The sequence below is a fragment of the Hyaena hyaena genome, unplaced genomic scaffold, assembly GCF_003009895.1.
Source record: "Hyaena hyaena isolate Hyena2069 unplaced genomic scaffold, ASM300989v1 scaffold_404, whole genome shotgun sequence".
NCBI lineage: Eukaryota > Metazoa > Chordata > Mammalia > Carnivora > Hyaenidae > Hyaena > Hyaena hyaena.
The window spans coordinates 875,847-899,716 of NW_024081036.1; the positions used below are offsets into that span (position 1 = coordinate 875,847).

The 23,870-nt window shown below is 48.5% G+C and overlaps 1 protein-coding gene across 5 annotated transcripts in view; it reads right to left on the reverse strand.

The window, feature by feature from the left end:
- SOCS6 (suppressor of cytokine signaling 6) overlaps positions 1-16,027 on the reverse strand; it is a 32,560-nt gene extending 16,533 nt beyond the window's left edge. For 2 of the 5 annotated variants that reach the window (XM_039251948.1, XM_039251944.1), the window contains exons 1-2: positions 15,975-16,027; positions 10,195-10,382 (exon numbers count right to left, since the gene is read on the reverse strand). The gene's annotated coding sequence lies outside the window, so the exon portion shown is untranslated. Of the gene's footprint in view, positions 1-10,194; positions 10,383-11,923; positions 12,024-14,292; positions 14,423-14,600; positions 15,007-15,974 lie in introns of those variants that run through there. The other 3 variants (XM_039251946.1, XM_039251945.1, XM_039251947.1) reach the window with 3 other exon arrangements.
- Between the last annotated feature and the right edge of the window lie 7,843 nt (positions 16,028-23,870).

Genomic DNA, 23,870 nt, shown 5'->3' on the forward strand with positions numbered 1-23,870 from the left:
ACACCTAGACTACAACAGATGTAGCTAAACAACTAGAGAAAAAAAAGGAAAAAACCTCATTCTACCAACTGCTTATACAATTTATATGTAGAAATCACTAGTAACTCTTTATTCTTAAAAAAAAGCTAGTAAGAAAACAAAATAAAAGCCTAGATTCTACCTATAATAGTTTCAAAGAAGATGAAATTATTTTTTAAACAATGTCCAGAACTACATGGAAAACTTTGCAGCTCTTCAGAGGATCACAACAATTCAAATACATAGAAAGACACATCTTGGGGGCACCTGGTGGCTCAGTCGGTTAAGCGTCCGACTTGGGCTCAGGTCATGATCTCACGGTTCGTGGGTTCGAGCCCCGCATCGAGCTCTGTGCTGACAGCTCAGAGCCTGGAGCTTGTTTCAGATTCTGTGTCTCCCTCTCTCTCTGACCCTCCGCTGCTCACACTGTCTCTCTCTCTCTCTCAGAAATAAATAAAACACACACACACAAAAAGAAAGACACATCTTGTTCTTAGACAAAAACAATTAAATCCTGTCAAAACATTAACTCAAGATCCCAAGAAAACATCAATGATATTTTTTGCAAGAAATCAGACAAAATGACGTTGAAATGAACTTAGACATAAACAATAAAGAGTAAGAAAAAAATCTAAAGGAGTAGCTAAGGGAGAATGAGCTGTGCAAGATACACACAGCTTAACACTGGAAGGGAAGAAAAGACTAGAAAGTCAAGAAATAGACCAAAACACACATGAAAAAAGTATGTGCCCAAGAGGACATGTGACACTGTTGGGGGAAGGCAGATATCCCAGGAAATGATGACAAGCAGGTTGGATAACCATTTGGAAGTGGTGGGAAATGCAAGGCTCTTACTTTCTGATACGAAAATATTGTGCAGAAGGATCAAATGTACAAATATAAATACAAAAGTTGGAGAAAAATCTTTTTTAAAAATCTTAGCACTGCAGAAAGCCTGTCTATGAATAACATAAAACCTTGAAACTGTAGAGGAAAAGACTGACAATCTAACAATGCAAAATTTATAAATTTCTGGATAGCCACAAGAATGGCATAATTAAAGCCAAAAGATAAATTGAAGGAAAACTGCAAACACATGACAAAGAACTAATTTCTGTGACTCAGACTGTGCTCTTAGAAATCAGTACGAGGAAGGCACAGAATCCTATAAACAAATGGGCATAATATACAAAAGAACAGTTCACACAAAAATGAAAGAAGGCAAGAAAATGAGATCAAGAGAGAGATCAAGTGAGATCCAGAGAGACAGAGAGAGAACAAATTCAAGTGACCAATCACTATCTTAGAGGAGTCTCCATTCCTTAAAGAAATCTGGGGTACTGTGTACTATTCTGTATCTTGATTGCAGTGATTACATGACTGAGTACATCTGTTAAAACTCCACAGACTCTACCTGTAGGTATATTCAATCTCAACTTTAAAACTCCACTGAAAAATGAACGCCTGGGTGGCTTAGTCAGTTAAGCATACGATTCTTGATTTCAGCTCAGGTCATGATCTCACGGTTCGTGGGATCGAGCCCCATGTTGGGCTCTGCGCTAACGGTGTGGGGCCTGCTTGGGACTCTCTCTCTCCCTCTTACCCACTCATGCTCTCTCTCTCAAAATAAGTGAATAAACATTTTTTTAAAATCTACTGAAAAGGAAATAAAAAAAAAACAAGATAATATCTTCCACCTATGAGTTCGAAAAAGGTACATCAACAACAATGTTGGCAAGGGTATGAAAAACTGAGCGCTCACTTATTGTCGAAGTTTAAATTGGCACAATTTGTGGAGAATTATTTGAAAACGTTTATCAAATTTTAAATTCACATATGCTTTAACCAAGTAATTAAGTGATTAGGAAGTTGTGTTTTCAATGTATACTCATGCCAGAACAAGGACATATGGAAAATGATGTTCCCCACCACATTACATTTTTTCAAAAGCCAGTATTACTTGATCACGACCTAGTAGTGGTAAATATAGACCACATCTTGGCCCGAGACATGCCAGGCTTTGGTTTAAGCCTCCGGAATACACTGCCATCTCATTTAACCCTCATGACTCCACAAACCCAGCACCATGCAGGAAGTCGTGTCACACAGTGGAAAGCACTCCTGTGGGACCTGAAGGCATGGGTCACCTAATTCCTGGCTCCATGGTTCAACAGTGTGTGATCTTAGAAATAACGGTATCTTCTGCTCAAGGTAGGTGTCATGAAGTTCAAATGTGTTCATGTATGTGGTGTCCTTACGACACCGCCCAGCACGTATCCGGCTACAGAGGTGTTTGCAGCTAAGAGTAGTGGTAACAGCAGTGATTTATGCTGGTAGATTTATTAATCTACCGTATAGATGGGGAAGCCAAGGCACAGAGGAAGGGTCGTGCCTCAGATCACAGAACTGATTCTACAGAATGAGCCCATTTAGTCACCTCGCAGACATTTACAGAGTAATTTATTTTGGCAAAAACGGGGAATTAGCATAAATATCAGGAAACAAGAAGAATATACATCAGAACTCAGTGGACTGGTTTAATAAACTATCGTCCACCAGTACGATGGAATATGATGCAGATGAACATAGAGGTGTAAGTGTGCATGACCCAATCTGTGCCCATGTCACACGCCTACGTCCACGCCCGACCCCGTCTGTGACCTGTTCCCATGCCTCCATCCACGTCCGACCCCGTCTGTGCCCATGTCCACACACCTACATCCACGTCTGACCCCGTCTGTGACCTGTTCACATGCCTACAGCCACGTCGAGACCCCATCTGTGCCCATGCCCACATGCCTACATCCATGTAAATCTCTCAAAGAATATCCAAATATGGAGGATTTCACCTCTAGTGACTGGGGAGAAGGGTCAGGGAGGCCAACAGACTGCTTTCGTCTATACAGGCATCACCTGCTTCTCGAACTGCACGTTATGTCATGCTGCTTTTCCAAAAAGACCCACATCAGTACTTGCTTTGCTAACGAAATCCAAAGATGCCTTTGCTTTTATGGAAAAGGCAAAAAGCAAAAAGCATTCAGCGTGTGTTCCGCAACGGGCCGGTGCCGAGGCGGCGGGAGCTGAGCGGCCCGCTCCTTCTCCAGGAACCCCGGGGACCCCACACTCTGCATCTCGGCATCCGGCCTCCAGAGCTGCGTGCTGTCTGTGAGCCTGTGTGCTTTATCTCGATTTAGTTTCTGCATCTGTTTGCAAGATGTGTTCTAAGGTATCTAAGAAGTGAAAGAGTTTGTTTTTGGGTCTGGAAATGCTCAGAACAGTTTCCATATAAATTAATAACTGCTTCTTCCATCTACACCATTCTGGCTTCCAAAAGGTGTCACAGGAATGCTCTGCATTCAGATGGTAGGCGGACCCCGCATTCAATCTTTCTGTAGCCAGGAAGTGCATTTCACTTACTACAAAGCCACCCACAACACACTCTGAGAAAATAGGCTACTGGGGGCGCCTGGGGGCTTGGTCGGGTCTGTGTCCAACTCTTGGTTTCAGCTCAGGTCCTGATCCCAGGATTGTGCCCAGCATTGGGCTCCATGCTCACAATGGAACCTGCTTAAGATTCTCTCTCTCTCACCCCACCTCTTTCTCTTTCTTTCTCTCCCTCCCTCTCCCCGACTTGTTCGCTCAAAAATAAAATAAATGGGAGGCGCCTGGGTGGCTAAGTTGCTTAAGTGTCCAACTCCAGCTCAGGTCATGATCTCACGGTTTGTGGGTTCGAGCCCTACATCGGGCTCTGTGCTGACAGCTAGCGCAGAGCCTGGACCCTGCTTCGGATTCTGTGTATCCCTTTCTCTCTGACCCTCCCCTGCTCATGCTGTCTCTCTCTCTCTCTCTCAAAAATAAACCACTAAAAAAAAAAAAAAAAAAAAAAAAATGGGGCACCTGGGTGGCTGAGTGGGTAAAGCAGCCAGCTCTTGATTTCAGCTCAGGTCATGATCTCACAGTTCGTGGGTTCAAGCCCTGCATCAGGCTCTGTGCTGACAGCTCAGAACCTGGAGCCTGTTTCAAATTCTGTATCTCCCTCTCTCTCTAACCCTCCTCTGCTCAGGCTTTCTCTCTCTCTCTCTCTCTCAGAAATAATAAAACATTAAAAAAATTTTTTAAATGAACTGAAGACATGAACAGATCAGATCGAAGACATGCAAATGGCTAATAAGGACATGAAAAGGTACTAAACGTTACTGGTCATTAAGAAAACGTAAATTAAAGCCACAGTGACACCACACACATCGTTAGCAAATATGTAGAGAAACTGGAACCATGCCGGTGGGAATGCAGAATGGCTTGACATTCAAACATTTTTCTGTTTTCCTTATTGTGAGGAAAATGATTAAAATGTGTGATTAGATACACAGAACACAAAGATTTAAGACGCAGCAGGTACATTTCAGACACCTAGAAATCAGTCCACTTCAGTTCACATGAGCCATCTACTTTCTTTTTCCTGCAGCCATACAGTAATTCATGTCTTGACTTTATTCTTTTCATGACACCGTGAGGAAGTTCCTCATTTTACTTTAGTTGATGGTGTTGGGCTTCTTTCAGCAGGTTCCTCGCCCGTGCTCTTAAGCAATCCTTCCGGTACTGAAATCATACACTCTTTCTGTACTTCCTATAAAAGTACTGAAGTTTTGCTTTTCACATGTACGTTCTTGATTAATCTAGTATTGATTTATACAACTTAAGGGATTAATTTCCATTTTTCCACATGGACAATCAACTGGCTCAAACATGTGCATAAAAAAAAAAATACTGACCCTGATAAGAATCAATGAAATGCAAATTAAAATAGTAGTCACTTCCCACAGGTCAAATCAGCAAAGGTTTTTCTAAATGATGATATTCATCACTTAAAAACGTCTTAATACAGTTGTAAAAAAAAAACGTGGTTTATGAAACTCTTAAAAATATTTATCTTCTTTGGGGCGCCTGGGTGGCTTAGTCAAGTGTCCAACAGGTCCTGAGCTCTGTTCCCTGAGTTTGAGCCCTACATCGGGCTCTGCGCTGACAGCATGGAGCCTGCATGGGATTCTCTCTGCCCCTCCCTTGCTTGTTCACTCGCGCTCTCTCTCTCTCAGAATAAACTTCAAAAAAAAAAAAAAAATCCATTCATCCTCTTTGACCCCATAATGCTGTTTTTACAACTCTTCAAGAACATAAAACCAAAAGCATAACAATCTCTCCTGCATTATTATACATGATAAAAAATAAATTTTAAGGACCAGAAACATTCTAATTTCCAGCAGTGTGAAAACTATAAACAAAATTCTAGCACATCTACACAATGGAACTTTAGGGAGCCACTAAAACTGATATTTATACAGGGTTATAAATAACATGAGGGAGAAGTTCATATTGTTCATTTGTCAAGTGCAAAATCACAGGAAACAAAATCATATGTACAGCGTGGTCTCGCTTATGTAGAAAGAATAGCGGGGGACACCAGACCAGAAAGAAGTATAGCGGCAGAACAGCCATCTGGACCACAGAATGCTCTGTAAACACTGTTTTCAATACTTTCTTTTCAAAATACTCTATAACGAATACGGAGCTTTTAGATGAATAAGGTCTGTGAGTTTGTTCTTAAGTAACTTTTTTGAAGGGTATGGGGAGTAAACCCATCAGGTTAAAGCAAAATGTAAGGCCTTCTCTTGGCTTTCAGTTCGGCCACTGGCTGTACAAAAACATAAATCCATAGATAAGGATATTGTATTATTTTGTTTTATTAGAAGCCAGGCACCTTCTCTCTCTCCTCACCCCACCCGGAGCAAGGGTCGGCCCGCGTGGCGGGTGACTGGGGAGCGGCCACATGGCCGGGGCTGGCCCGAACGCGCGCTCTGGGCGCCCTGGAGCTCACGCACACACTGAACAGAAACTATGCACTCGGAGTCATAAACCCCCGGCTTTCCAGTCACCCTCTTAACTGGCTGCTCGGCTTCTGTCCCCGCGAAATCCTAGCCGTTCGCGGGCACGTGCCCTCAGCTGCCTTCCGCGCTGTCACCCCGAAACCCTGGCCTGGAGAAACGCCGGCGCCACACCCGACGGGGCGTCCCGCTGTCAGTCCTGGCCGTGAACTGCGGGTGGAGCCTGACTTAACGCCGCCTGCAACGCCCAGCGTGTCCACGGACCCTCTCCTCCCCCCCCCCCCCCCCCCCCCCCCCTCGCCGGGCCCCGCTGCCCGCTTCACTGAGAGACGTGAGGACCCGAGAGGAAAACGTCAGGCAAAACCACCGTGTTGCTTAGCCGCCCCCCGCACCTCTCCGGAGCCCCCCCCGCCTCTCCAGAGGCCCCCCCCCGCCTCTCCGGAGCCCCCCGCGCCTCTCCGGAGCCCCCCGCGCCTCTCCAGAGGCCCCCACTCGTGCGCAGGACGTCCCTCCCTCCCAACCGCTTCCCGCCACACTTCCCGGTCACGCGCACCAGCACCCCCGTGTCGACCCCTCCCCCGCCAGCCGCGCCCCGGCGCTTCAGCCCCCGCCCCCCACGCCGGAGACCGTCCCGCTCTCCCACGGCACGCACAGCCTGCTCGGCTCACCCCCGGCCTGACCCGAGCCGCCGCGGGCAGCCCCGGACCCGCGTGCCGCCCGCGCGCCCTCCGCTCGCGGTTTCGGGCAACTCCCTCCTCGACGCTGCCGGTGACCGCCTCAGGGACATCCCAGAAGTAAAGTCCGGCCCGTCCCCGCCCAGCCCCGAATCTGCTCTGCTCGCAGCCTGCAGCCTGCGGGGGCTCCGCTCGTCCGACGGCGGATCGGAACGCGGCGCCCCGGCACCCGGGCTGCCCGCACACACCGCACCCCGCTGGCGTCCCAGCCCCGCTCGGCCCGGGCGCGGCACGAGCACGCGACCCCAGCGCACGGCTCCGCGCCACCGAACTGCCGGCAACTCGTTTCCCGCTTTCTCCTCGGCCCGGCCCAGCCCTGGCCCCGGGGCCGGGCACAGATGCGCATGGTGCCGCAGCCGGGCAACCAAGTGCTTTATCTCTGGCCCAGGCGCATCGCGTCGCGTGGCAGCACCCGCGAAACTGCCAGGCTACCCCGTGGGCTCGAGCGTAGGGTGAAATTCCCTACGCCTCCGTTCCTGACAACTACGTGTAAATAAAGACAAGTGAAAAATAGTTACTGTAATAGCACGGCTTTGACTTCCTTCAGGGCCCCTAGATCTTACACAATGAGCTTCATTTTCAAAAGTACTGTGACGATTTACATGGTTACAAAGGTAAAGAAATTTAAAGGTAACAAAGTTAAGAAAAGTGGACTTAGAGTTGCCATATAACTTAAAATTTAATGAATTAAGAAGCTCTAATAATTTTCAAGTGACGCTTTCCCACTGTTATAAGCTACTGACACAAAAACATAGGGTAGCAGGAGTACTGCTGTGCTGTGTGACACTGAGCCTGTTTTCCCACATAAAATAAACAGGCTGACCTCTAGAGCCTGTCTACCTCCGAAAGAATCTGGTTCAATGGAAATAAGAACATTCAGAGACTTAGAAATTTAACCTGCAGGGAATAAGTTTTACCGTGTCGAACACACTTCTATTAAGTTGAATATGAACATGTTCATAAATTCAGTCATTTAGAATGTTAATAGAGCCGGCTCCTAAGAACTGATTAATGACATAAATTCACTCCTCCTTAATTTTTTAACTCAGATTTTAGTATTTAAAAATTTTTAAAGTAGCACACTTGGGGTGCCAGGCTGGCTCAGTCAATGTAGCATAGGACTCTTCCTTTTGGAGTTGTCATGAGTTCGAGCCCCACATTGGATTAAAAAGTAAAATCTTTAGAAGAAAGTAGCACACCTATACACCAATTTATCTCTGTCGATAGGTATATACACATATACATTTTAACGTATACATTTCTACATTTAATGTATACATTAAGAAGCTAAGAACTCAGTGAGTTCCCTACACAATTTCACTCTTTTCACTGCCGATAACAAAGTAAGGCCTCACAGGTTAAAGTAACCAATAGATTAGACCCTTTGAGAATTTTTTACAAACTACGGACAAATAAGGCCCAAAGATCTACATTTGCTGTTGTTACTTTTATTCTGGCTTAACAAATTGAAGAAAAAACTAAGAAAATCAACAAATCAACTAAAAAAAAAAAACTAAGGAAAAAACTAAGAAAATCAACTAAAGAAGACCAACATCTGATGAAGAAGAGCTTCAGTCAAGAAAAGAAAACGAAAGGGAAGAAATTATAAAAGAAACTTTAAAAATGTTCCCGGGACTGAACAACACAAGCTCACAGACTGAGAGGATCCATGGAATGCTCTGTATGGCCAAAGAAGAAAAAACGAATATCAGGCACACTATGATGAAATTTTAAAATTTAGGTGATAATAAAAAGGTACTAAAAGTTCCCAAAAAAAGAGAAAAAAGAATACATACAAATGATTGGGAAGCAGAGAGCAACTTAGTAACACTGAAAGCTGGAAGCTGGTGGTTTCAAAACACTTCTCACACCTTGCAGGGCCATGTGACGGGTTCCAATGCATGTGTGAACGTGTGAGAAAAATGACCTGGGTCACTTCTGGGCCAAACATCTCAGTGCCAGCATATGGCCCGTGAGCTCTCCTCTGCACCTGCTGCAGTGCCTCAGCGCCGCGGGCTGATGGACAGGGAGCTGTGGGTGAAAGCGGACTGGGTCCAAAGAGGTGGCAGAGGAGCCCCAGGCCAGGTGCAGACGTGGTGACACAAGAAATAACCTGTATTTACACACGAGAACATCTGAGTTCATCTGCCACTGCAGCGGCACCCACTCCATCCTGATGAAACTCGTAACCCAGAATTCTACACAGCCAGACCGGAAGTCAGAGGATGTGGGACCTACACGGTTTCCAAGGTCATGAAAAAATAAACAAGCACCTCCCCCATCCCTTTCTGAGTAACTTACTAGAAGAATGAGCTCCATGAAATCCAAGAAGTAAACTAAGAAACAGAACACAGGCAACCTCGCTTAGGAAAGAGGAAAAGAATCTCTACTCCCGCTGTCCACCCTGTTTGAGATAATGTCCCCGCCGCCTGCAGCTCCTCCCAAACAAAGGTCACCTTCCAAAAGCCAGCTCAACTATGACATCATCCACAGACTCCATCCACACTGCCCGCCACCTAAGAGTAAATGAAAGCATCCTGCCTTAACTGCAAGAAGAGCTGCACACACCAGACTCCATCCTTCCTGAAATCTGCCGGTAATGTGGTCCATGACCGTGAGCAGATTAACCACTCTTAGTCTCAGTTTCCTCACCATCCGTGTAAAGACAAAGCTGACCAATAATCAGAAGGTTCTTTCTAATTCTAAAATGCAAGGGCACCCAGGTAGCTCAGTGGGTTAAGAGTCTGAGTCTTGATCTCGGCTCAGGCATGACTTCACGATCTGTGAGATCAAGCCTTGCTTCTGGCTCTGCATGGACAACATGGGGCCTGCTTGGGATCCTTTCTCTCCTCCTCTCTCTGCTCCCCCCGCCCCCACTCGTGCACAGGTGTGTGCTCTCTCTCAAACCAAATAAACCTTCATAAAAGTAATAAAATGCAGTAATTCTGCAAATACACAAAACTACTAAAATCCAAATACAATTCTATGTATGTCACATGCTTACACACTCTGCCACTCTGACATTTGGTAATAATATTATTCCCTAAGTATGTTGTTTTCACTTTCAAAAGCAATGTCAACAGATAAAAATGACTATTGTCACAAGGATGAAGAGATTTCCTTTAAAAGCAAAATTAAGCCTTAATAAGAAACATCTCATTACTATAAACACCGTAACAAAAGTCAGGAAGGGAAAATCATACAAAGTAACAAGCCTATCAGTGAGAGTTCACCTCACGCTAGAGGCTATTAAGGCTGCTGCTCCAACCGTCCAGGCCACGGGTGTGCCCAGAGCACCTGGTCACCACAAGGACCAGCAGCAGCAGAGCCAGACACCAGGCCGCCCAGGGCACGTGATGAATACATGTTTTAAGTACCTCTAAACAGTGACACTCATTTCTTAAAATTGTTTTTGATGGAAATCTTTTCTAATAGGAACCACATATTCCTTTCATTCTCTTCAAAGAGACACTTGAAGCACAAGCGTGTGTGTTAAATACAATCTCACGCTGTAACTAAAGAGCTCCGTATAGACACCCGCCCCCTCAGATGACCAGATTTACCTGCAGGGAAATTTCAGGACGGCACAGGGACATCTTCAGGTTTACGGACGCTCAGGGGACGGCTTGTCTCCCAGGCCTTCAGAGGGATTGTCTTCTCTTCTCTCTTTCTTCTCTACTACTCAACAGTCCGCTCCCAAGGACAGTGGGACAGCCACCGCTCCCCAAACATAGTCTCCAAGCGTGATGCCCTTTTAATAATTTTAAGAAAACGTTTCAGTGTGATGGCTGTTAACAGTGATATAACAAAGATTAAAACAGTTAGAAACACAAGAGCCCGGGGCTCTGCAAGTGCACAGCAGCGCCCAGAACGTCCACATTCTGTGGCTCCCTCCGTCTGACTGCGCCCACCCGGTGCCAGGCAGCCCCGTGGGGGCTCACGCAGGGGCCTGGGACGCTTACGATCCCGCAGCTGGCACCATTTATACGTCTGTGGGCTCCCCGGTCTTTCCTCTTATTTTCATTTCTCTCGTCCCTTTGGTCTTATGCCCTTTCCCCACACAGGGCTTCCTTAACAAGAAAAACCACGTCTTACATACAGGTCACTGATTACCCAGGATACTCCTTCTAACTAATCACAGAATATTTTAAATTAATTATTACTATTAGCGCTTGTTATAGTCAAGGCACTGAACCCATACATTTACACGCATTTCTCATTTCATTTTCACACCAATGCTTAGAAAGGCACTATTATGATTTTACAGATAAGGCATGGAAGACAGATTTTTTTTTTTTTTTTTTTTTTTTTTAAAAACCTCCCCTATAGGGGCACCTGGGCTCAGTGGGTTGAGCTTCTGACTTGTTTCAGCTCAGGTCATGATCTCAAGGTTCGTGAGTTCAAGCCCCACATCAGGCTCTGTGCTGACAGTACGGAACCTGCTTAGGATTCTCTCCCTCTCCAAATAAATAAACTTTAGAAAAGGTGGGTGGGACACGTGGATGCCTCAGTCGGTTAAGTGTCTGACTCGATTTCAGCTCAGGTCACGATCTCGTGGTTTGTGGGATTGGGGCCTGCATCAGCATGGAGCCTACTTGGGATTCCCTCTCTCCCTCTGCCCCTCCTCCACTCATTCTCTCCCTCTCTCTCTCTCAAAATAAGTGAATAAACTTTAAAAAAATTAAAAATAAAATAAAAACCTCCTCTATAAAATCAGAGCTAAAATTCAAAGCTAGATGGGCATCCAAATAAAGACAGCATTCCCCAGCCACAGTCAGAGTTATCTGGGCCTCCAATGTGTCTAATTCCAAATGAGGCTTTTCCCTGCTGCTTAATTCCACAGCAGATAACTGAGGATGCCAGGGCTTCCAGAGCCAAGGTTTTGCCTTATTGAGCTATGAGTTAACATCAAGGGAAATGTGCTTTGGAGTAGTTACTCTCCACACACCGCAGATAACTATACTTCAGAAGCGACGAGCGCCTGTCCATCTTCGTGACCAGCCAGCTGGACACGTGGGTGAACGCAGACACACCTAAAGCTCTACAGGTAAAGACAGTCCTTGGGGGCGTCTGGGTGGCTCAGTTGGTTAAGAGTCTGACTTTGGTTCAGGTCATGATCTCATGGTTCATGAATTCAGGCCCCGAGTCAGGCTCTGTGCTGACGCTCAGAGCCTGGAGCCTGCTTCAGATTCTGTGTCTCTCTCTGCCCCTTCCCCACTCACACTCCATCTCTCTCTCTCTCTCTCAAGAATAAACATTTAAAAAAAAAAAAAAGACAGTTCTTGGGGTTACCCGGCTGGCTCAGCTGGTAGAGTATGCAACTCTAGATCCTGGGGTCGGTGAGCCCTGGGGGCGGCTACTGAGCTGCCCATCACCTTGGGCATAGAGCTTACTTTAAAAAAGAAAAAAAAAAGGAAGTTCTCATGATGTGAGGCTACTTGGGCCACGTAGTTACAAAAACTTTGGCCTTATTAGTGCTGCGATTTACTCAGCTAGGCAGGTCAGCTCAGATGGGGATAAACAAGCAACACAAAAAGACCACCAGATTTCTATGATCTAAGGCATATCCTTGCCTTCAATGTGTAGATAACAATGTAAAAACTACAATCTCGTTTTGTGTCATGTCCCCACGGGCTGTGTTAGGGAGACACAGAAGAACCACAGACCACCGTCTGCCCATATGGGACTTACATGTGGACAAAGAACAAGACAAATAAACAAAACAGTTACAGACTGAAATAATCCTTATGAGAAAACACACAAACTGGTAAGACCTAATCAGATGGGCCTACTGAGGGAGCTGTAAGAACAGTGTAGACTTCCCTGATACAGTGAACCTGGCATTAAGGTCTGAGAATGAACCAACCACAGGAAGAACACTCTAGGCAAACAGAACTACCATGTAAGATGAGGAAGCCAGAAACACCCTGCAGTGTTAGGGAATAGAAAGGACAGAGCGTAACTAAACGGTGAGACACACAGGGTTGTTCAAGTTGAGCTGAAGAACAAGGCGGAAACCTGGCAGCCCAAGACGGAGAGTCTGGATTTTACTTTAAACAAAATATACGTTCACAATAACTCTGTCAGGTGCATTTATTATCCCCACTTCAGACCCACAGAAGGACGAAGATTCGGAGGGGACATGAAATGTATTCGAGGTCCCAAGGCTAGTAACAGACACTGAAGATCAAACACCTCCGAAAGGTCCTTGGGGTGCAGCACGAGCGCTGACATCTTAAATGACTTCATCTGAGTACTTCTGCTCTGGAAACATCAACAAGACCAACAGTCACCTCAACGCAATGGTCCAAACTAAGTAAAACTTAAGGTTTGTATGGGTCACCAAAGACCCAAAGTAAATGTGTCCTTGGTCCTAAGCGTTCACAGCTCAGTAGTTAAACCAATGCACTGTACAGAATAACACACCACAAAAGCATTCAGGACAATTTCGCTGTGAACACAGTTTAAAACGTGTCCCACCGCTGTTTCTCGTTTCCTGCCTGAACGACTCTTTCGATCAATCTAAACATACAAGAAAGTTCCCCCTTTATATGACACACGCTAGTACTATAAATCCCCCCCCTTGTAAAAGGAGTAATCTTACAGAAGCACTCACGCACCACAGATGTGCCATTTCTAAAACTGGGAAAAGATTAGGGATGAGGACCAAGAACAGAAATAGATAATCTTCACTTCCCATAAAGGAGGCAACAAACAGGGGCACCTGGGTGGCTCAGTGGGTGATGGCCGGACTCTTGGTTTCGGCTCAGGTCATGACCTCACGGTCTGTGAGATCGAGCCCTGCAGTGGGTCATGTGCTGACAAGGAGGAGCCTGCTTGGGAGTCTCTCTTCCTCTCTCTCTCTCTGCCCCTCCCTTGCATGTGCTCTCTCTCCCTCAAAATAAATAAACTTAAAAAAAAAAAAAAAAAAGATGCGACAGACAGCAAAAGGTGATCTTAGTTTAGGTCATTTACTCACCTACCTACCTTTACTACATATTAAACTAGGTGCACACACATCCATTAGTTGTACTACGTTATAAATAAAATATAAATAACATGGGCTATCTACCTCATACTCAACACATTTGTATGTGTATCAACCCATTTCATGTGACTGCATATTTTTGAGACAACAGTAATTACCACGAATTCAGAAATGGACGTAACATTTCCTTTTTTCAGACTATCCTGTGACTTTTAAGTAAGATCACACGATTACGCCTATGAGCAAAATCAAAGATCCCTGCTATTAATAACACAAAAGTTTCCTCAAAACTCACTGGCAATGGAGAAAACGACCAGAGTTTTCTCTGCGGAATGAAGTTACGTAACAAGACAGCCTCAAGCAGACACTTGCTTCTGTTCCCCAAAAAGGCGGAGGTGAGAAGGAATATTCAGGAAGGCAAGACGAGTAAACCAGAGTGGGTACTGCAGAGCTTTCCCTCTGACGTCACTGGCACAGCCCAGGCCGGGTACCGCCCAGGTCAAAGGCAGCCGAACCCTCTCTCTGCCACCCACTGCAAGGTGCAGCCTTGGGAGGGTGTCACGTGACACCCCAGGGCGTGCCCCGGGGGCCCTGGAGGCCGTGTTAAGGCCTTGCCCTATCGTCCCACCAAAAGAAGAGTGCCAGGTACCCCACTAATTTAGAAGCCACTTACAGATCATAATCGAAGGAAAAAGTATTTCCAAAGAGATGCGAATGGAGACCTAAACAGGGTAAGGGCTCATCCTTAGCCCGATCAGGCTTTGGACAGCACTGGGCCAAACCCCAAGTTCTTCTGAGGATGGTTATGGGGCTCAGGGCCAGTGAGGCAGCTCCCCCAAGGCAGCGACGCCAAGGAACGTCCCGGGGCGGAGGCGCACGCTGCGTCTAGAACAGGGACCGACCCCGAAAGTTCCGGCACCCACACTGGGTGAGGCCGCCCGAGGGGAACGTCAGAAAGCACGCGCGGGGGGAGCCATGTACCGCACGCCGCCTTGCCGCGCTTCGCCTGTGACGCCTGGTGCCCAAGGCCAGCGACGTGTCGTCTCAGCGCCGACTCCCCACAGCGTCCGTACTCCACTCAAAGCTCATTCATTCCCGTCAGCTAAGGGGCTTCCACGCCGTTCTCTGTCGGCTTTTTTTTTTTTTTTAAACTCCAGGCAAACGTATGCCTACCACGGCTGAGAACACCTCGAACATTCCACGTCGCAGTCGACGGCGCTTTCACTTGTCTGATTACAAAACAGATCTGTATCCCGAGAAACACAGGCAGTGAAGCACGGATCTGGTGCCTCATTCACAGTTCTATCGGGATTACTACGTTCTCGGTCGGCGCTCAAAGCAGCACGTTGCCTTCTCCAGGGTGGACGTTCTAGAAAACATTCGCCGAACTGAACTCGAACCCTACGGGTCGCATTACCGGAAGCCCCCCGCCCCCTTCCCACCCGGCCCCTCGTCCCGCCAGGTGGGGACGCGAACCCCGCGCGGCCCGGCCCGACTCAACGCGAAGTTGGCGTCCGGCCTGCTGCACGCGTCCCAAGTTTGGTGCCAGGACCTGCCACCGGGAAGCGTCAACAGTTGTGCCACCTAACGAGCCACAATGGTGTCCCCGAAGTTGCCAACTCCTGAAGCACGTTGAAAAGCAAGGCCTGTCTCGGATCCGCGGGCCGCCCGGATTGCACAGCCCCCCGCACCGCGTAAGTGCGCCCGGCCCGGCGGCACCGCCACGCGCGGCGCAGACCCGGGCCCGCGCGACCTCCCGGCGGCGGCGGCGGCGGCGGCACGGACGCGGCCTGGGCCCCGCCGAGCCCGCCCTCCGGCCCCTGGACCGCGGCCCGGCGACGGGGACGCGGACGGGCCGCGCGGGGCCGAGCGCCGCGGTGCGAGCCGCGCAGGCCCCGCGCCGCCGCCGCCGCCGCCGCCCCAGGCCTCGCCGAGCCCCGGCCTCTCCCCGGCGGGGCTGCGGGCAACAAAGGCGGAGGCCGGGCCCGGCGCGCCGCGGACCGGGGAGGCCGAGGAGTCGGGCCGGCGCCCGGCGGAAGCAGGCCTCGGCCCTCCCGGGCCCCGCTCCCCCGCCCCGGCCCGGCTTCCCGGACGCCGCGCCCCGCCGGCCGGCCTCCCCCCGCCCCCCCCCCCCGCCCGCGGACCCGCCGAGGCGGCCGGGGGGGCCTCGCGCCGCCGGGACCCCGGGCTGCGGGCGCGCCGGGCGGCCTCGCCGTGGCCGCGGGGCGCCGGATCCGCCCCCGCCGCCGCGCGGGGGAGCAGCGGCCCCTGCGGCCGGTTTCCCGGGCCACGGAAAAGAGGGAGCAGAAAGCGAAGCCCAGACCCAGCCTCCGCCTCGGCTCCGCGGACGCTCACCGGCGGCGGCCCGCTGCGCTTCCTCGCCCAGCGCCGGCGCGACTGGCGCGCTCGTCCCTCCTCTCCCGCAACTCCTCCTCCCGCCGCCTTCCTCCTCCTCCTCCTTCTCCTCCAGGAGGGGCGCGCGGCGGCGCCTGGGCCAGTGCGCCGAGCGGCGGCGCAGGAGCCGAGCGGCCGCCCCGCGCCCTGCCCTCGGCCCGCGGCGCAGGCGGGCTCCCCGGCGCTGGGGGCGGGCCGGGCGGGGGGCGTCCGGGCGCCGGGGGCGGGGGCGCGCGGGGGCGCGCGGGGGGCGGGGCCGCGCGGGGTCGCAGGCGTCGGGGAAGGGGGAGCGGGGCGCCCGGGGGACCGGGGCGCGCGGGCGCCTGGGTGACGGAGAGGTCGGGGGACGCTCGGGTCAGGAGGGCGTGCGCGGGGCGTCCGAGGGACGGGGGGCGCGCCGGGTGTGGGGGCGGGGGCGCTGTGGGTCCGGGAGGGGTGCTCGCCGGCTGGAGTCGGGGGTCCGCGCCGCGTCCCGCGCGAAGCCCCACGACCCCTGCGGGCGGGTCCGGCCGCCCCTTCGGTGCCCGCTCTTCCTCTCCGCCTGCCCCCCTCGGGTGGCCCTGGGGGACGCGGAGGGGACAGGCTCGGCCCTCCTCTCGCCCCCGCGGCAGGGCGGCGGCCGAGGTGCGCTCACCTGGCGCGGCGACCCGGGCCTGCAGGTCCCCGAGGCCGGGGAGGGACCGAGGACCGCCGAGCCCGCGAGCCGCAGCGGGGCCACTGTGGGGGAGCCCGTCCCCACACCCTCTCCAGCTTACCCGGAGAATTTGCTTGACAGAAGAAAACTGATTACTTGTTTCAAGCCGTCTACTTTTCCATTTAGTCCTTTTATTTATTTATTTTTAAAATTTTTTATGTCTTTATCTTATTTTGAGCGACAGAGAGTGAGTGGGGGGAGGGGCAGAGAGAGAGGGAGACACAGAATCCGAAGCAGCTCCAGGCTCTGAGCTGTCAGCACAGAGCCCAAGGCGGGGCTCGAACCCATAGACTGTGAGATCATGACCTGAGCTGAAGTCAGACGCTCAACTGACTGAGCCCCCCCAGGCGCCCCTCCATTTAGTCCTTTTAATGTTTTACACCAATACTTCACTATTGTCTGTGCCTCAGGGTAGTGTCATGTAAATAGTTGCGTGTTGACAACCTGACCCATTTCTTTGGAAATTGGCTGAATGCGCCCCAGACTTATAGCAGTAACAGCAAATTTGATTTTTCGCCAATGAGAAGCTACAGAAAAATGGTCATTTCTCTTGCGATGAAAAGCGATTAAAGATAGGTATCTTTAAAATCTAGCTTAAGAATTATCGTTGACTTTATTTTTTTATAATTTTATTTTTACTTATTTTTAAAATTTATTTCTGAGGGAGAGAGACAGCGTGAGCAGGGGAGGGTCAGAGAGAGAGGGAGACACAGAAACTGAAGCAGGCGCGGCGCTGAGCTGTCAGCACAGAGCCTGACACTGGGATCGAATCCACAAACCGAACCCATGAGCCGTGAGACCCATGAACCCTGAGATCATGACCGAGCGGAGGTCGGACGCTTAACCAACTGAGCCACCCAGGAGCCCCTATCGTTGACTTTAAAAGTTGTGTTTCTTTAATTGGACCTTTATAAAAAAAAGAAACACATAACACTAGGGAAAAAAGTCTTAATGTTCAAGTGTTAATTTATATCTGAATTATATCTCAATAAAGCACCTAGTTAAAGTTCAAGAAATTGATCTTAATTTCCATAAATATCTAATTACACTACTCCTTTGAACAAAACGCAGATTAATAATTTAAAAGTTGGATTATCAGGTGATTCAATCGGTTTTTATGACTAGAACATGTTAAGGTTGATGTCATTTGTTGTGATTCACTGGACCCTTGTTATCTTCAGTTCTTACTTGAATTTGTGAATAAACCTTGAATTTATGATTATCCTGATCAAAATGCAACTCCATTTTCAAATAACTCATCACGGTGAATGCAGACTAAATAGAATGGGCAGAGAAGTTAGCAATAACAAGTAATGGTAAGAAAAGCAAACTTTTTTTTAATGTTTTATTTATTTTTGAGAGAGAGAGAGAGATCACGAGTGGGAGAAGAGCAGAGAGAGAGAGGGAGACACAGAATCTGAAGCAGCTCCAGGCTCTGAGCTGTCAGCACAGAGCCCGATGCGGGGCTGGAACCCACTAGTTGTGTGATCACGACCTGAGCTAATGTCGGCTGCTTGACCGACTAAGCCCCCCAAGGGCCCCAAGAAAAGCAAAGTTTTCAACCCCACCCTCTCTTGCTTTAAGCTGCCTCATAAGGATAGATTAGTGATCTGTCCTCTGATCTAAAGAAATCAGTGGCGGTTGGGTGTGCGAAGGGCCTGGGAGGCACTGAGCTAGCATAGCAGTGTGCTGGCCCCTGCAGCAGATGGAGCAAACCCTGGGCTTCTGAGCCTGTCAGCTGGCCAGCGTTCTTGGCTTTGACAGTTCGTGTACTTGTGTGACCTTAACCAAGGTTCTCAACTGCAACTTCAGTTTCTACTAGTAAAGAAACAGGGTGGGAACGGGGGAGCGGGTTTTGACATTAACTATGTCAGATAGCTATGAGGATCACATGAAATGATGCACAAAATCCACTTAATTTGGTCCCTGGTCCAGAAGGATTATCATTACTAGGTAATGTATATTTTATGAGACCAGCATTACATGAAGCGCTTTTGAATATATAATCTCCTCTTATTTTAACAATCATCTATAAGGTCAGTATTTTCATTTCCACATGATGGGTGAGGAAACCGAGACTTCTTGTGTGTAAGAGGCAGATTTCCCAAAGTCACACAGCTGCTATGGGGCAGAGCTGAAATTCAGACTTAGATCTCTCTGATTAGAGAATATGAGCCCTTAACCACTAGATTAAAATAATATGGGGCGCCTGGGTGGCTTAGTCGGTTAAGCGTCCGACTTTCGCTTAGGTCATGATCTCACGGTTCGTGGGTTCGAGCCCCGCGTCGGGCTCTGTGCTGACTGCCAGCTCAGAGCCTGGAGCCTGTTTCAGAGTCTGTGACTCCATCTCTCTCTGACCCTCCCCTGCTCACGCTGTCTCTCTCTCTCCTAGAAAAAAATAAAACATTAAAAAAATAAAAAAAATAAAATAAAATAAAATAATAGTGATAATCATATTAGTAATATGGCAACAACGTTAGTGTAGGGTTACTGGTGGCTAAATATACTACTAAAATCTTCGTGCTTGGCTGAATTCCAAATGCTTCTTGGCTATAGACACGTGTTCTCATCCAACCCTTCCTTTTATCAGCAACGCAATCTCCCTTTGGGGGAAATCTTACCTTCGCTTGTACCCAGCACAGCTGAGAACCGTGCCAGGCACTGGCACTGCTGATTAGACTGTTGCCCAGGACTCTAACCCTGGAGCAAGAGATCCAAACAGAGAGGGTGCTGGGGAGGGGAGGGGGCTTGGACACACCCCGGTAGGGTACCTGGACCAGACTGTTCCTAGTGCCAGCCCCTGACAGCCTTCTAATAAACTCCCATTTTGCTCCAGATAACCAATTTCTATGGTTTGCAACTAAAAACGCTGTGTGATAGATATATGTACTTGCAAAAAGATGGTAATGGCCAAGGGTCCTGTTGAAACTCTCCCATTAGGGGAGCACAGTTCCACCTTTTCCTCCTAAAGTCACAGCTTCTAGAGCCAGAAGGATCTTTATTGGTCATCGACAATATCCTCATTTTATGGAGGAGGAAACAGACTCGGAGATCATACGACTAGTCCAAGATGACAGAGTTAAAAGCAGCTGAGTCATGACCTCAACTGCCATCTTCTGATTTACACTCTGGTTTGATTTCCAGTGTTAAATAAATGTCTTCCCTCCTTTCAGAAGGGGGAACAAAAAGAGCTGAGACTTGAGAAAATTGGGTGGACGCAGGATGGGATACGCTGGCCGCTTTCCACCCTCTGGGCCCCCGTGGAAAGCTGCCCAAATTAGCAAAATTCCACACCCTCCACTTCCCTTTCCCCTTCCCATCCACTGCCCTTCGGCTGCCTCCCACCTTCCTGTCTTTGAGGATCCCCGAGCTATCCTCCACTCATACGTGCTCCTTCTTCAGTACTTACACTGTGTTGAAGAGTGTCCCCCAAAGGCCATGCCCTTCCGGAACCTTGGAATGTGACTTTGGAAATGGTGTCTTTGCAGATGTAGTTAAATGGGTGTGAGGTACCTTAATCTGATATAATTGGGTTCTTTATGAGTGAAGAGACACAAAGGCAGGCACGCGGGGGAAGACTGTGTAAAGACCCACAGGGAGCACGCTCGAAAGGTAGGGGATGCAGCGATGCACCCCCAAGCCCACGGAATTGCAAGGGTAGTGGGCCAGCAGCCACCAGAAGCTAGGAAGAGGCCAGAAAGGATCCTCCGCTAGAGCCTTCAGCGGCAGCGTGGCCCTACCCACACCTGGATTTTGTACTTCACGGTCTCGGAATCGTGAGAGAATATACGTCAGTGGTGTTAACCATCCAGTCTGTGGGCTTTTGTGGTTGTAGCCACGGGGAATGAAGAGGGCCTACTTGCCACGTCATGTGTCCTCTGTTCTCTGGAAGTTTCCTTCCAATTCAAGCTTCCCTGTGCAGATTCTCCCAGTTACTAGTGTGCCCGTAGGACCCAGTTTGCCCCGACCAGTACCTGGGTTATGACTGTTGCTCTGGCACAGATGTTGAGAGTGTCGTTTGTCGTGTCAAAATCATTCTAGAGCAATAATAAGTTCCGTGTTCACCCTGCCTTCCTCCTAAGATGTAAAAACGGTGCCTCTGTTGCTTGGCATCCAAGTTCTTTGAGACTTGAGCCCAAGCTGCTTCTCCAGCCTCACAGTCTTCCTCTTTGTATCACACCTTGCAAGGCCACACCGGGAAACTCGATCTCCGGGTAGGCCCAGCCCTGTGCCTTAACTCTTCTCTCTGTGCCTAGAATGTTCTTCCATGTCACCACCCCTGCTTCCCGATTATTTGTCGAAACTCTTATCTGTCAGGGTTCAGATCTGCCCCGTCAGAAGTGATGTCATCCTATTTAGACACCCTACCTTGGGTTCAGCATCCTTGAGAGTAACCCTTCACACTTCCCCCCAAAGTGCGACAATTCTCTCTCCTCCTTCGAATGCAGATGGTTTGTCTTGTTCATCTTTGCAGTACGCTACTAGTGCCTTGAATGAAGATTTTTCACATATTAGGGATTCAAGAAATGTTGGATAAATAAATATGAGTATTTCATTCCTCTCTCCATCTATTTGAGAATAGCCCAGTGATAAATGAGCTTCCAAAACCCTCTTAAAGGCCTACTTCAAGACACAGGGTGGCTGGTTTGTCCTTTGGGAAGTGACAGATACTTCCTTTCCGGGAAAAGGTCTGTGCGATCTTGGTGAACAGCTAGATTCTGTTAGCCGGGAACACGCTGAAGTTAAAGGTGTGAGGCCTCCCTCCCAGGGCAACGGGAGGGTTTGTAAGACCCGGTGTGGGGGTACCTGTTTCCTCACGAAGGTGGCACTCCAGCAAACGTTCCCGTGTAATGAGTCCATGGTACATCAGCTTAGCTTCACATTATTCTCCATCTCAGATCAAAGATTCCTATCTGTAGACAGATTAAAGGAATACCTCACTCTTTCCTACCCTCTCCACTTCTAGGATCCAGGGCCCTGTGAGTGCTTAGGAAGCTTTCACTATGTAAAGTAACCCTGTGGATTTAGTGCAAAAAATAATCTAGCAAATACCCATTATTATGAGGATTCAATGGCATGTATTTGCCCTCTCTTGGAAATTGAGGAGCTATGTTCTATTGTAGAGAATAACCCAGTATATAATCCCACCCCACCCCCACCCCATTAAGCCAACAATGGAAGAATGTATTAGAATCCTTCCCTACAATGGGCAGGGAGCCAGACTCCTATGGCCCCGTTCAAGGTAGTCTTGAACTGGCATTACGGCTTCCCCTCCAGGTGACGTTGGTAGCTGTGCAGAAACCCACCTCTTAGAGAATTCCTTTTCTATGGCAAGACAGTAAGTTGTTTGGTCTCTGGATTCAAAAGCTAGGGCCAGCCTTTACAGAAAAGTAAACTAACACCTACGTTTGTGATACTAAAGCATTAGAAAGTCCTAACACACCATAAAAAGAAAGGAAGAAAGAAAGAAAGAAAGAAAGAAAGAAAGAAAGAAAGAAAGAAAGAAAGAAAGAAAGAAAGAAAGAAAAGCAAGAAAGAAAAGCAATATTGTACCTGCTAGGGCATCAACTAATATTCTATATTAGCACTCCGTTCCTTTAGGTTTGGAGTTATTAAAGTATAAATACCTTCTTAGAACTAATAGCACTTTTAGGTGTCATCAGTAATTTTTTATCCTGTGATCTATATATTGCTATCATGTTGTTATTTGCTTCTTGCATCATTTTTAACTTTTTATATCTAGGTGTCCCCCTGTTTACCCATGCAATTCCATTCTAAGAGTTTTTTTGTAATTTAGATTACATGTTCAGCTTACAATTCAGTGTTTCTAAGGAGAGATGCAATATTGTAAACGGTCATTAGATTCCCAGATTATCTCCTCTACCCAACCAAAAAAGCTTGTAATACAATTACATTATAGAACTATAATGAATATTAAATCTTTCTAGTGATCCAATAGGCTAAAGTCATGTGAAAGCTGTTGCAGTGCACAGGGGCAGGCTCCTGAGGAATGAATAGCAATTGGGAACCACAGGGTTGAGTGAACATACAGGCTTTGGCTTACAGGGGGCAGGACTTTGGAGGGCCCAGAGGGAATCGGAGCCTTGGTTCAGTGAACTGCATAGACTCAGGGCTGGCTTCCAATCTAAGCAGGGAAACGAAAGCAGAGGTCAGAGAAAAGTCGAAGTTGAAAGGAAAATTTCCCCGTGGAGCCCCCAGTATAAGTATTGTGTTAGGTAGTGCTGTGGGTTGAACTGTATCCCCCAAAAGATATGCTGTCACCCTAACCCCTGTCCCTGTGAATGTGACTTTATTTGAAAACAGGGCCTCTGCGGATGTAATCAATTTAAAATGAGCTCATACGGGATTAGAGCCGGCCCTCTTCCACAGACAGATCCTTGTCTGAGGGACATCTGGACAAAAACACACACGACGAGAACGCCAGGCAAAGATGAGAGCAGAGTGGAGCCCGCAGTACAGTCCCAGGAATGCCGACAATCGTCCCCTAGAAGGTGTGAGAGGCAAGGATGATCTGCCCCGGAGCCTTTGGAGGGTGCGTGTCCCCGCTGACACTTTGACTTCACACTTGAGGCCTCCTGAGCTGTGAGAGAATAAATTCCTGCTGGTTTAAGCCACCCAGTTGGTGATACTTTGTTAGAGCAACCCCAGGAAAGAATACGGGGAATTTACAGTGTTCTCCATTCAAGAAGGCAGAGACTGGGTCATGTGACTCGTGGGACACTGGGAGCCAGACTGCAGCTTCCGCTCATTCAGTAGTCGCCAAATACTTACTGAGCATCTGTGTTCCAGGACATATACTAGGTTCCAGGTGCAGTGTTAGGGGCAGGGGATAGTTCCGCAAATACTAATTGAGCATCCACTGTATTCTTGGTGTGGTGGATAAGGAATAAGGAAGCCAAAGCACCCTTAAAGGGATTAATTTAGCGGGAATGGGGGAAGAGAGGGCAGGGAAGAGTTGATACGAAGGTAAGCAAATGAACAGAAAAGTCTAGATTACAAGTGTGCTGCAAAGGAAATAAACAGGATCATGAGACAGATAGTAACTGCAGGAGTGTTTGCTGCTCTTATAGGTGTTAATCCGGGAGGGCCTCCTTGAGGAAGTCATCTTTGCTCTGGAACTTGAAAGATAAGGATGAGAAAAC